An 11,076-nucleotide genomic window follows, 5' to 3' on the forward strand; every position below is an offset into this window, starting at 1 on the left:
GAAGGAAAAAATCTCAGGTGATTAGTTAACAAAATTATTACATTTAATTCATCTATTGAGGGGTATACCATGGCACACTTGAAGGCATCAGCAGGCAAATTACAGGAATCCCTCTATCATGTAGCTCTTGGGGATCAATCTCAGGTTATCAGTTTTTGGCAACAAGGACCTTAACCCACTGAGCTATCTCACTAGCCCTCAAATAATTTTAAAGAACTTTCTAGAAGTATTAATAATCCATGACTAAAATCTTCAAGGGGTTTGGAGAGTAAGTATTGTCATTCCTTCAGTTATACACTGCAGCTCAATTCTTTGTGCATTTATGCAAGAACAGCCTCCTAGCTATTGTGTTATTTTTAGACATACAGACTGAATTGTCCCTTGTCAGGCTTCTACAGGGTTGTTTCTTTCATTCATAGGAGAAACTGCACCACTAAATTATATTTTGAAATTTCTAGTAAGCATTAGTTATTTGTTGTGACTTAAATAAAAACTTAATTTAAAAACCTGTTTTCATAATATGCATCAATATTGCCATGCCTAATTACCACTTCTTTGCTCTGATAATCCTCCATTTCCACTTGGCATGAGCTATAGTAGCTCTTTATGTTTTCTAAGGCACTAAAAGTTCTTCATTTTCCAACTCATGTCCACATGCTTCCTTGGAGTTTGAATCTGAGCTCTTGCACTTTACTGGATGCTTTTCCTGCCGCTGTCTCTGGTTCCTACCATGCATATCTTCAGTATGGGCTACTACAGGAAGAGGAGAATCTGTGTGACACTCCAGGGATAAGTAAACAGGCATATGGCAGGTCCTGTGTGTGAGGCTTCATGGAACTAAGAGAAACCTGAAGAGGTCACTCACCCTTTAATAAGAACTAGACCTATGAATCTGAATGCCTTGCCAGACTATGTGAATAACAGGCTCTCTTCTGCTAAACTCGAGGTTCTTAAACAAAGGAAGGCTTCTTTTGGTTACTCAGGATATAAGACTAAGTTCACATTCCTTAAAAATATTGGCTTTATGACTATTAGGAAAATAATGAAATGAAAGACTCCTTGTCTGTTAGAGTTAGATGTGAATTTTCATAATTATTTTAAATTTGTTATGCTGAAGATCTAAGACATCTGACTGTTCAGTGGTCCGAGACTGGTGATGGGTGTCACACTATGATCACATGGTGAGGCATGAAATGTATTTGCTTTACACAATCAACCCTACTAAAAACAACCTCATACAGATATTTCTTAGTCAATAGATGGCATTCTGTAGCACTTGGCATTTCCATTTTTTCTAGAGATATTAAAAATGCCACCATTGTTTGTCTGTGACGAGGACTTCCAGTAAACAAAATGTTTTTGAAAAGAATGTAAGCAAATTGTAGAGCAGCTGCCAAGATAAGAAATCAAGAGACTCAGTTTCAGTCCAAAACACATTTTATGTTTTGAGAATAATTGTGTAGGTTGCAGAATGCATATTTCAAATGCTGCATAACCATCTGAACTTTACAATGTTCAAAAAAGGTAATTGTTTCAGCTATTTATAATAGAAACTATTTCAGAACTTCTAGCTCTGGTCTTCTGAAAAGGGCGCAGACTGTGTTTTCTTTAGTTAACTTGCATTGTAAAATGCATGTTGGCTACAGGATTCTGAATCTATCACATCCTTTAGGCTATAGGGCAAGCGAACCCCTGTGCTGACACCATAAAGTAGTTTGATGTGGCCTTGCCACCATTTCTAGCCACCACTGGGGTATTTTTTACTAAATGTTACACTTCTCGCAATTCAGTCTTGAAAAAAATACTCATTATGTTAGCCAAATACTCTGACTTCTTGAAGACTTCTGCCCTCTTGGCATTTCATCTTTGATCTTAAATATTGTGCAGCATCTTTTTTTTTTTCGCAAATACTTTAGTTTTAAAAGCACTCAGATTTGAGTTTGAATTCTCTTTAAAATTCCCCTCTATGCTTTCATGGATTTATTTGGAGATAGCTGTTAATTTTGACATCACAGATTCACATTAATGTACATTGTAGCTCTCGGTCCTTCATGTGGACTCACTGTTGTGCATGCTGTCCATGGGTCAGACCTCTCTGTGGATAGTGTTACAGTTCTTGCTTTACGCCCGTCATCATTGTTCGGGGACTACGACCAACTGATAAGAATGCCGACTTAAGATTTGTCTTGGATGTGAGGAAAGCAGAACAGGGTTACTTTTTTTTTCAAAGCCTTTTACATAATTTTCTTCCATGATTTAAATTTTTATACTTTACTTAAAGTATGATAATTTTTCTTTTGAAAGAAATCTGTAGCAAATGTTATACTTTTGGACTCACTTAATAGCAATTATGTGTTTAAAAGGTGTAAATAACTTGCAAGCAGACAGTACAAATATCCAGGTGTTCTTATGTGCTGATGACAACAAAATTGAAAAGAAAGACTGTAATAATTCTGACTGGTTTTCTCTGCAGAAGATATTGATTATTTGTGTGTGGTGAGAGATTTGGAAAATTCAATTAAGGAGTTGTGCAAAGGTTTCATAAATTTCCCTTCTACAGCGTGTACACAGACATTGTTGCCTTTTAAATCAATGCAGCACTTCACAATATATTTTCTTTGAAACATAAAAATAAATAACATTTAAACAGTTCTGCTTACTACAGAAACAATTTTATTTTCTGTGAAGCATTTAGTCATGTGCTACCACTGACTCGGACCCATTTGCCAGCTGTAACAAATTTTATAGACACTTCCCTGGAGACATAGCTCACGTACTGTGAATTTTTAAATGAACAAATGGTGAAGAAGGGGTGTCAGCAATATAAAAATTGATCAGTTAAAAGATAAAAGCATAAGTAAAGAGATTTGTATGGTGGCCTTAATAGGTTTTATTAAATAAAAATACTATAAAAAGACAGTAATGAATAGACTAAGGACTGACTGTTCTTGAGGAGGAGAAGAATTATCCTGGCACATTTATAGAAATTGGTTTTTTGTTGCCTGACAGGTGAACATTTTCCATTTTAACCCTGAAAAGCAGTCAGAAAAACTAACCTCATCCCCAAGACTTACATCAAATTGCTCCGTGGCATACATATTTTAGACACCTAAGTAACAAAGTATATTTGCATTATTATATAGTTAATTATGTTAGGTGGTTTGCTGTCTATCAAAGACTCAAAAGAGGAGGGAGGTCATTTGTATTCTCACTTAGTTGCAGCCCACGGAATTCCTGGGCTCCTGCTGCTTTCCTTCTCATAAACTGCTTTTCTTCCTTCTCTGCCTCCAAGTCTCCTGCTTATCTCACTGTAAAGTCAGTCTCAAATGGACCGTCCTCTGGGAAGCTCACCATTCTCCTGAGTGAAGCACAATTGTTTCATGTCGTAGGCTTCCATGGACCCTGTCAACTGTTAATTGTGTTTGTGTAGTGCATTGTCACTTGGATTACTGGCCTTCTTGTGGACTCTTCTGTGTTACAGCCCCAGAGTCTCACCCAGCATCTGGAGAGAGGGGCTGGGGTGCAACTACAGCATCTACTTAGAACCCAGATTAACTGTCCCTTATATGAGTGAATGGATGGATAAATGTCCAGTCTAAGTACCTATCAAAGCTAGATGCCTTGTAGCACAAGAAGTGTTGCCTGATTCCAAGAATTATCTAAACATTTTCAAACACTTAAATTTTTTTTAGTTTTGTTGGGTTGGTTGACGTGTTTTTTGAGACAAGGTCTCGCTGTGTAGTCCTGGCTAACCTAGAACTTGCTATGTAGATCAGGCTGACCTCAAACTCACAGAGATCCACTTGCCTCTGCCTCCCAAGTGCTGTAATTAAAGGGTCAAATACTTATGGTTGCCCTCTTTATGTCCTTCATTAATTTAATGTTTATAGAATATCTGTTATGAATTAGTCTTTTGGCCTTAGGGATACCAAAAAACAACCAAACATTACAGACCTCATCCTTCCCTCAGGAACGTAGAGCCCAGCACAAAGGGCAGATAACCATAGTGAAGTGTGAAAGAATAGCAACAGCATCACACTGATACTCTTTGGTATGATGTACAAGGCATATAACAGATTTCCTGGCTATTATCATTTTAAGATGTATATTCTGAAGTAGAGCCTATGAGATGTTAAAATAAAAATTATAAAGCCCAAACTTGTTTATTATGTAAAATAAAAGTTTTTAAAATGATTTATCTATTTTGAGTTTACGTGTATTGGTGTTTTCCTGACATATGTAAATGCACCTCATGCATGCAGTACCCACAGATACTGAAGAGGGGAGTCCGATCCCTAAGTCTGGAGCTGGAACCAGTTGTAAGCGGCTGTATGAGTACTGAGATCCAAACCTGGGTCTTTGCAAGAGCAGTCAGTGCTCTTAACTGCTGCACCATCTCTCCAGCCTCCAACTTTATTTTAATTTCACTTGACTCAATATTACTTTTGTATCATATAGTGTGGCAAGTTTATTTCAATTGTTTTCTGAAAAAAGTCTCTTTTTTCACATAGAGCATCATCTTGACAGCTTTGAATTCCTTAAAGCCATTTTGAACTGAGGTAATGTCTTGCTTCTCTAACTCAGCTAACCTTGTTAATTTCACTGTTTTGTTCATGTAAAAGCATTTTATTTACATTGTAAGATTTTATTAATTAGTTATAGCTTCCTTTAAAGCAATTATATTGTTTTGTAAAGATAACATTTTTCCAGTAGCTAACTCTACCATAAAGACTATATCACCGCTGGGCAGGGTGGTGGCACATGCTTTTAATCCCAGCACTTGGGAGGCAGAGGCAGGTGGATTTCTGAGTTCAAGGCCAGCCTGGTCTACAGATTGAGTTTCAGGACAGCTAGGGCAACACAGAGAAACCCTGTCTCGAAACTCCACCCCACCCCCAAAAAAAGACTGTATCACCATGCCATGCTATGATGTGTTCAGAACTTCATTAGATGGAATAGCCTTGCTTGCTCTGGGCATTTACTTCATCTCATCTGCACCTCTGGCTGGCTCACCCTGGTGAAGAGTGCTTCCATCCCATGAGTAGACCACACCTCAGGGCACACTGTCCTAAGTATAGTTACTTCATCACCTCTCCTAGTTGTTCTTCATGCTTCCTTTCTAGGCTTATAGCACGCAGCTTGGGAAAGAACTTAAAACACATTCACAAGTGTTATGATCTAAAAGCATTTTAGATGCTAGGACAGACAAAATTTTGAGCTACACTAAATCACACAAGTTCAGACTCTTCGTTTTAGGGTTCTGACCCACTGCACAAATACTATAACTCTAATGAGGATCACAGTTATCAGTTTGAAGAAACAGATAATGTCCTGTAGGGCAAGCCTCTCTGGCACAAAAATGTTAGCAATTAACATGGACAAGGTCTCAAAGCATAGTGGAGTCCACTGGAATCCACTATATGGAATTTAACCTTGAACTCCATGTACTGCCCCAAACTAGAGGCAAAGCTTAATTTCTAAGTCTCTGAAGACCATAGAGCAGCCTTCTGCTCATGACTGAAGCTGGGCTGGCGAGGACGGGTGTCTCCTGACCACATGAGACAGGAAGCACAAAGGCCCATGAACTTGAAATAGGCAGTGATAGTGAAACTACACATGAGAAAGAATGGTGTGTAAAATTAATGACCTATAATATCAGTAAAATGTAGGCCAGTAAATGTTCTGGATTCTGCCTTTCATGAGGTGTAGAGCCAAGGAAAAGTTGATAATGGTTATAAACATTGCTTTCTGCTGTGAGTACCAGTGAAGAAAAAGCAGTATTAGAAAATTCACAACAGACATACATCGACTCAGGAAAGTGTGACAAGGTAATTAGTTAGAGACTGAGGACTTCACACCAACTCTAGCCTAGTGGAGTGCACACAGCTGCAGCCTCAACACTTGAGCAGCAGAGGTACACACTTGGGCTTTATAGCCTCGAGGAGGTCTTAAAGGTGGGTGGGGCTACCCTACTAATTTACATTACATCACCTCTATCCAGGAGCCACTTACACTCTAGTGACAGATGCCATGTACTTAGCAGATGGATGAACTGAAAACCTGTTTTTGGTTTCTCCTTTAAAAAAAAAAAAAAAATAGGGTTCCATAATATAGCCAGGCCTGACCTCAGTCCTCCCCCTTCACCATCCTGAATGCTGGGCACGTACAACCACACATGGCTCCAAAAACATGGGAAATTTCAATAGCTTGTATAAATATGCAGAAAGAAGTATGTAATCACAAAATATCAAAAAGCAAGACTAAGAGGAAGGGTTCAGGCAACACGGACAGTTATCAGGCTCAGATAATCAGATGGCCAAGCAACAGAGATTGTAAGACAGCAAGTGTCTCAAGAATACCTTAGAATATGTGGTTACTGTGAATGAGGTACACTGCCACACCTGTTGTACATAACATAAATCTTACTAAGTTTTCTGCTTGGTCCTGGATTTGACCTCAAAATCTTTTTTACTATTTCTCCCAACAACCACAGTTGACTTTCTAATGAAAACCTTTTTTTTTTTTTTTTTTTTTTGGCAGTGTGGTGTCTGGTGTTAGAAAAAAATAATAGCTTTCTAAAATCCAAAGATGTCTGATACCATAACTACCTAGCTTTGACCCTATACATGCCTACGTGCCTTGGTTCCCTCACACTGAATTTTAAGTGAGGATTGTGATGCTACTTTGTAAGAATAAACTGAACTATTAGCCTAACTAGTATCTCCTTTATTGTAGCATTTTTAATGAGTGCTTTTCTCTCCTTTATAGTGTTATCTTCAAGTCTGACAACTGTGTCAACCTGCCTGGATACTAGTCAAGCCATAAGAATGCAGAGCAGACTGAAGTAAAGAGTCAGTGAAAGACTGTCAAGTTTGCAACCCATCTCATAAGACAGGTAGAAGATATGTTGATTATTCTAAATAGGAAAAAATAAAGGTGTCCATTGTGCACTGCCTTTCTGTGCAAAAATCTGTGTATATGCCTGTATGTATGTTTGTGGGAGCGGGTATATATTTACCATGACATATGTATGGAGCTCAGAGGACAACCTCAGGTGGCAGTGCATTTTCCATATTAAGAAAGGGTTTCTTGTTCAAATATATACACCAATTGAGCCGGGCTGTGAGCTTCATTGCGTGCTGGGAGTCTATGTGCATGCTGCTGCCTCTAGCTTTATATGGGTTCTAGCAGTCAAATGCAGGTTCTCACACAGAGCCATCTCCCAAGCCCACCACTGCTATGACTTCTAACCGCTGATGAAAATGAAGGAAAAGAGCCACATGCCTGCAGGAAGGTTTCAGTCAGCAGTTGCCACTGTCTTCCCTGACACAGTGCTCCTAAGTCTAAATGAGATTCTGTCACCACTAGGAGTCCCCAGTGGGACACACTGAATAAGAATCTGTCATAGTCACCACACCCCACTTCTTGGCAGCTGTTGAAGGAAGCACCTGCTAGAGGCCCCTTAAGGCATGTAGACAAAGGCATCTAAATTGTGTTTTCAGTGGATCATACTGGAGTATCAAAATCCTCTCAAATGTATTTCTCATATTTCTTTACACAAAGAATGCTGTCAGAATAGCCAGACGAATGTGTGAAGGTGAATCTTGCTCAGAAGACACAAAAAATAAGTAAATGGGAACTTATCATTGTACCAAATTACATGGCAAATAGCATTGAAATCATTCTTTAAGTGATGTATGAGATGTATGTTAATTTGGAAATTCGTGATGATGTAATAACCATCTTCTGTATCCCAAAGGCACTTAGAAGAAATGCGCTCACTGTGAACAGTGTGTGCATCTGCCTGATCATATTTAAGGCACAGAAGAAATGTGTGTAATTAATCTGCCCAGTAAATACCAACTTGTAGCACTAGGCAGGTGCAAGTCTAGATAAAATTTCTTGCAGCTAATTTAAACTTTCTGCACACACCAGTAGATAATCTCAATGTAAATAATACATTTCTTCCTGACTCTTTAATGTAAGCCTTGCAGTACAGGAGTCTTGGCTTAGATACGGTGTATCACATGTTTCTATATATTTTTAACATTTTTCTGGCTAGAATTATGAGTCTAGTTTGTACTTATTGGAACTCACAATAAACCAGCAATCAGCTTTCCCCATGTATAGTTCCGGCTACTTATTAATTTACAGGTTATTTTATGCTTATTGAAAATTTAGAAGTGTGTTGAGGAACTGGTGTCTTGGGTGTGTATTGTTCCACTCTAGGGACCATTGTCTATGCTTACAGAGAAAATAACTGTGAATCTCTTAAGATTTCATATATTTAGAAAACACTGAAATGAACTATCAATACAGGTATCTAAATATAAGTTGAAGCGAATTCAAACTTTAATGAATGTAAAGAAAATACCTTTACTATAGGGCAAGTACATGGTCCCTTCCAGGTTTTTTGAAGCATTAACTTAGATGTGTGCTTCTCTGTGTGTGTTACAATGTGTGTGCTATCAGGATAAAGAGGGAAAGGGAAGTCAGCCCTATAACATGGTTTCTAAAGCGTTTATACTTGACCTGAGCTGCAAGGAAAAAAACGCCTTGGCACTTGTCCTAAGGTTTGACAAAAATAGTCTAACATGTTACTTGATTCTATTACATTTTGAAAATAAAAGTTTTGTGAAACAAAAGTCAAGGTTAAAAAGAACTTATTTTTCACTTAGAAACATTTCAGATTGGTATCTTACAGTGTTTTTTAAACTTATTACTATAAATGACATTGGCACTAAGCAGTAGTTCAATCAACTATTCAACCTAACTGCCTTCTAGGTTTTCAGGAACTATTTAAGCAAGATTCTTTTTATATCTGTCTGCGAAATATCAAGAATACTTACTGATATGTCTTCAAATATAATGTTAATAAAAATATAGTAATATAGATTGTTCTAACATTGAAAACTAGGGTGCAAGCCAAAACATTTATAAAGTACCCTGAATTAGAGACTGAGGAGTTAAGGAGCAGGCTGCTTTCAGATGTAATGAGTTAGGTAGGTATGTGCTTATGGGGGTTGCTGTATGTTTGACTTCTTGATACACTGAGCATTTGCCTTTCAGAACAGCTGGGTCTGCTGAGAATCACTTCCCAGTTCTGTTCACTGTAGATCAGATGACTCTCGCTTTATCACCCTTAGAGGCCATGTGAAGGACAAAGCAGAAAGATCCACACACAAAACTAATGTTTATATGGTGGGATTGGGGAGGGATGCACCTAGCCCTGATCCTCTAAAGAACAGAGAAGAAACAACTTGAGAACTGGAACTATTGAGTTCCTCCAGCCATTCTTTAGTTGTAATCTGTCCATCTTTTGGTCCCTCCTATAGAACAGTGGGCTGTTGGCCACCTAGGCTTTTAAAAGGCTTTTTTTTTTTTCTCCCTCACTGTGGTTGACAAATTTTCTCCTCTACCTAAGGACTGAAAGGATAATGATTCTGGGATGCTTTATATGATAGGAACCTATACCCTATTTCTCTTCATTACTTTAAGAAGCAAACCTAAGTACATGAGGAGTGGAGAAAGGTGCATGTCTCAACAATGCCTCTTCACTCTCCAGTGTATCTGAAAAGAACAGAAGTCTTCATCTTTGACAGGGAAGACAATGAGGCTTCTGATCTTTACTTAATTTAGTGTTAGATTCTATTAAAACATCCTGTGACCAGAGGTTAGCTGAGAGGCTGACATTTTCTAGGGAGGAGCTGGTGCTTTGGAAGCTGCCTACAGCAAGCACAAAGCACACTGTGTCTGTTGACTTTGTTTTGTTTTTTAAAACAGGATTTCATGTAGCTCAGGCTACCCTCAAACTTGTGCTCCTCCTGCTTGTAGCTACCAAGTGCTAAGATGACTAGTGTGTACCAACAGGCCTAGCTTTATGTGCATTCTAACTGGTTTCTACTGGATATGAGTTATTGACTTACATTGCTCATTGTAACTCTCCTTTAACTGATGGGAACTTGCTATGGTTAGACTAAATCATCTGAAAAAAATGTATCTTTATTGACAGAATTTATGTACACAACAGACACTGAATCTGGCATTACATTAGACTTAATACTTTTATTTTGGAGTTGCTCTACTGAATTCCTGAGATTTTAATGGAAATCAGCATTTCTGTGTTAAACTCAGATACATTATTATTGAAGATAAAAAAAAGGTTCAGGTAAAAGCAGCCAGGATGCTGGCTGCTGGGCCCAGCAGTTACAGATAGTGACCACAGGCAGTGACGCAGTGATATTGCCTGCTGATTCTGCAGCCACCAAGGCTGCCTCTCTGTGCTGACCTTGACCCTGAAGTCCTCATGCACATTTGCTTTGTCAGACTGAGAAATACTTTTGTATTTCTAGCATCAGCCTATGGATAGACAGCCATGTCCAGAACCATTCTTTATACCACTTTAGAATATGCCATTTAATGACTTAATGCTCTAGTGACTACATTATGAAAGAAATACACTCAAAAGAGGCTAGTGGTAAAGTGACTTTAATTTTTGTCAAAGACTAAATAAACAGCTTTCCTGTGAAAGTAAAACACAATACATTATTTTTAACATTGATATGGGTGAAGGGATAACCCTACCAATATGACAAAGCCAGTGTGAGGCATGATTTGAATACACAGCTATGGCAGTGGAAACCTTAAACGAGGTAACAGAAAGGGAGATGAAGTCCTTGAATAAGGTAGTTTTAATTTAGAATGACTCTAGAAATTTAGAATTAATTATTATGAGTGACTAAAAAGACTTCAAGCTTCTGAGATTTATATTCAATAAAAGTTCTTTTTAATAAATGGCATCAAGAGATTCTACATTTTTGGAAATAAGAATACCACTTAATCTATAAGCATCCAATTTTGCATATGCAATAATGCATATGCAAATTTCAACAGCATAATGTACCTTCACAGAAATTAAGAAAAATGTTAATTCCCTGAGATATACCAGATTTATTTTATGTATACAAATACATATATACATATAATTTTATGCATATCAGATAATGGATATACTTCATCGCACACCAGAAGAGGGCCATTAATAGATCCCATTAGAGATGGTTGTGAGCAACCATG

General features: G+C 37.9%; 2 long non-coding RNA genes across 2 annotated transcripts in view; both read left to right on the forward strand.

The window, feature by feature from the left end:
• LOC117721716 (uncharacterized) overlaps window positions 1-11,076 on the forward strand; it is a 58,549-nt gene that overhangs the window by 18,779 nt on the left and 28,694 nt on the right. The gene's annotated exons all lie outside the window — the stretch shown is intronic.
• Window positions 4,490-6,969, forward strand: LOC117721714 (uncharacterized). The gene is made up of 2 exons (XR_004608465.2): window positions 4,490-4,559; window positions 6,769-6,969. It is a non-coding gene; the product is annotated as an uncharacterized LOC117721714 (long non-coding RNA).

Source organism: Arvicanthis niloticus, chromosome 16 (genome assembly GCF_011762505.2).
Source record: "Arvicanthis niloticus isolate mArvNil1 chromosome 16, mArvNil1.pat.X, whole genome shotgun sequence".
NCBI lineage: Eukaryota > Metazoa > Chordata > Mammalia > Rodentia > Muridae > Arvicanthis > Arvicanthis niloticus.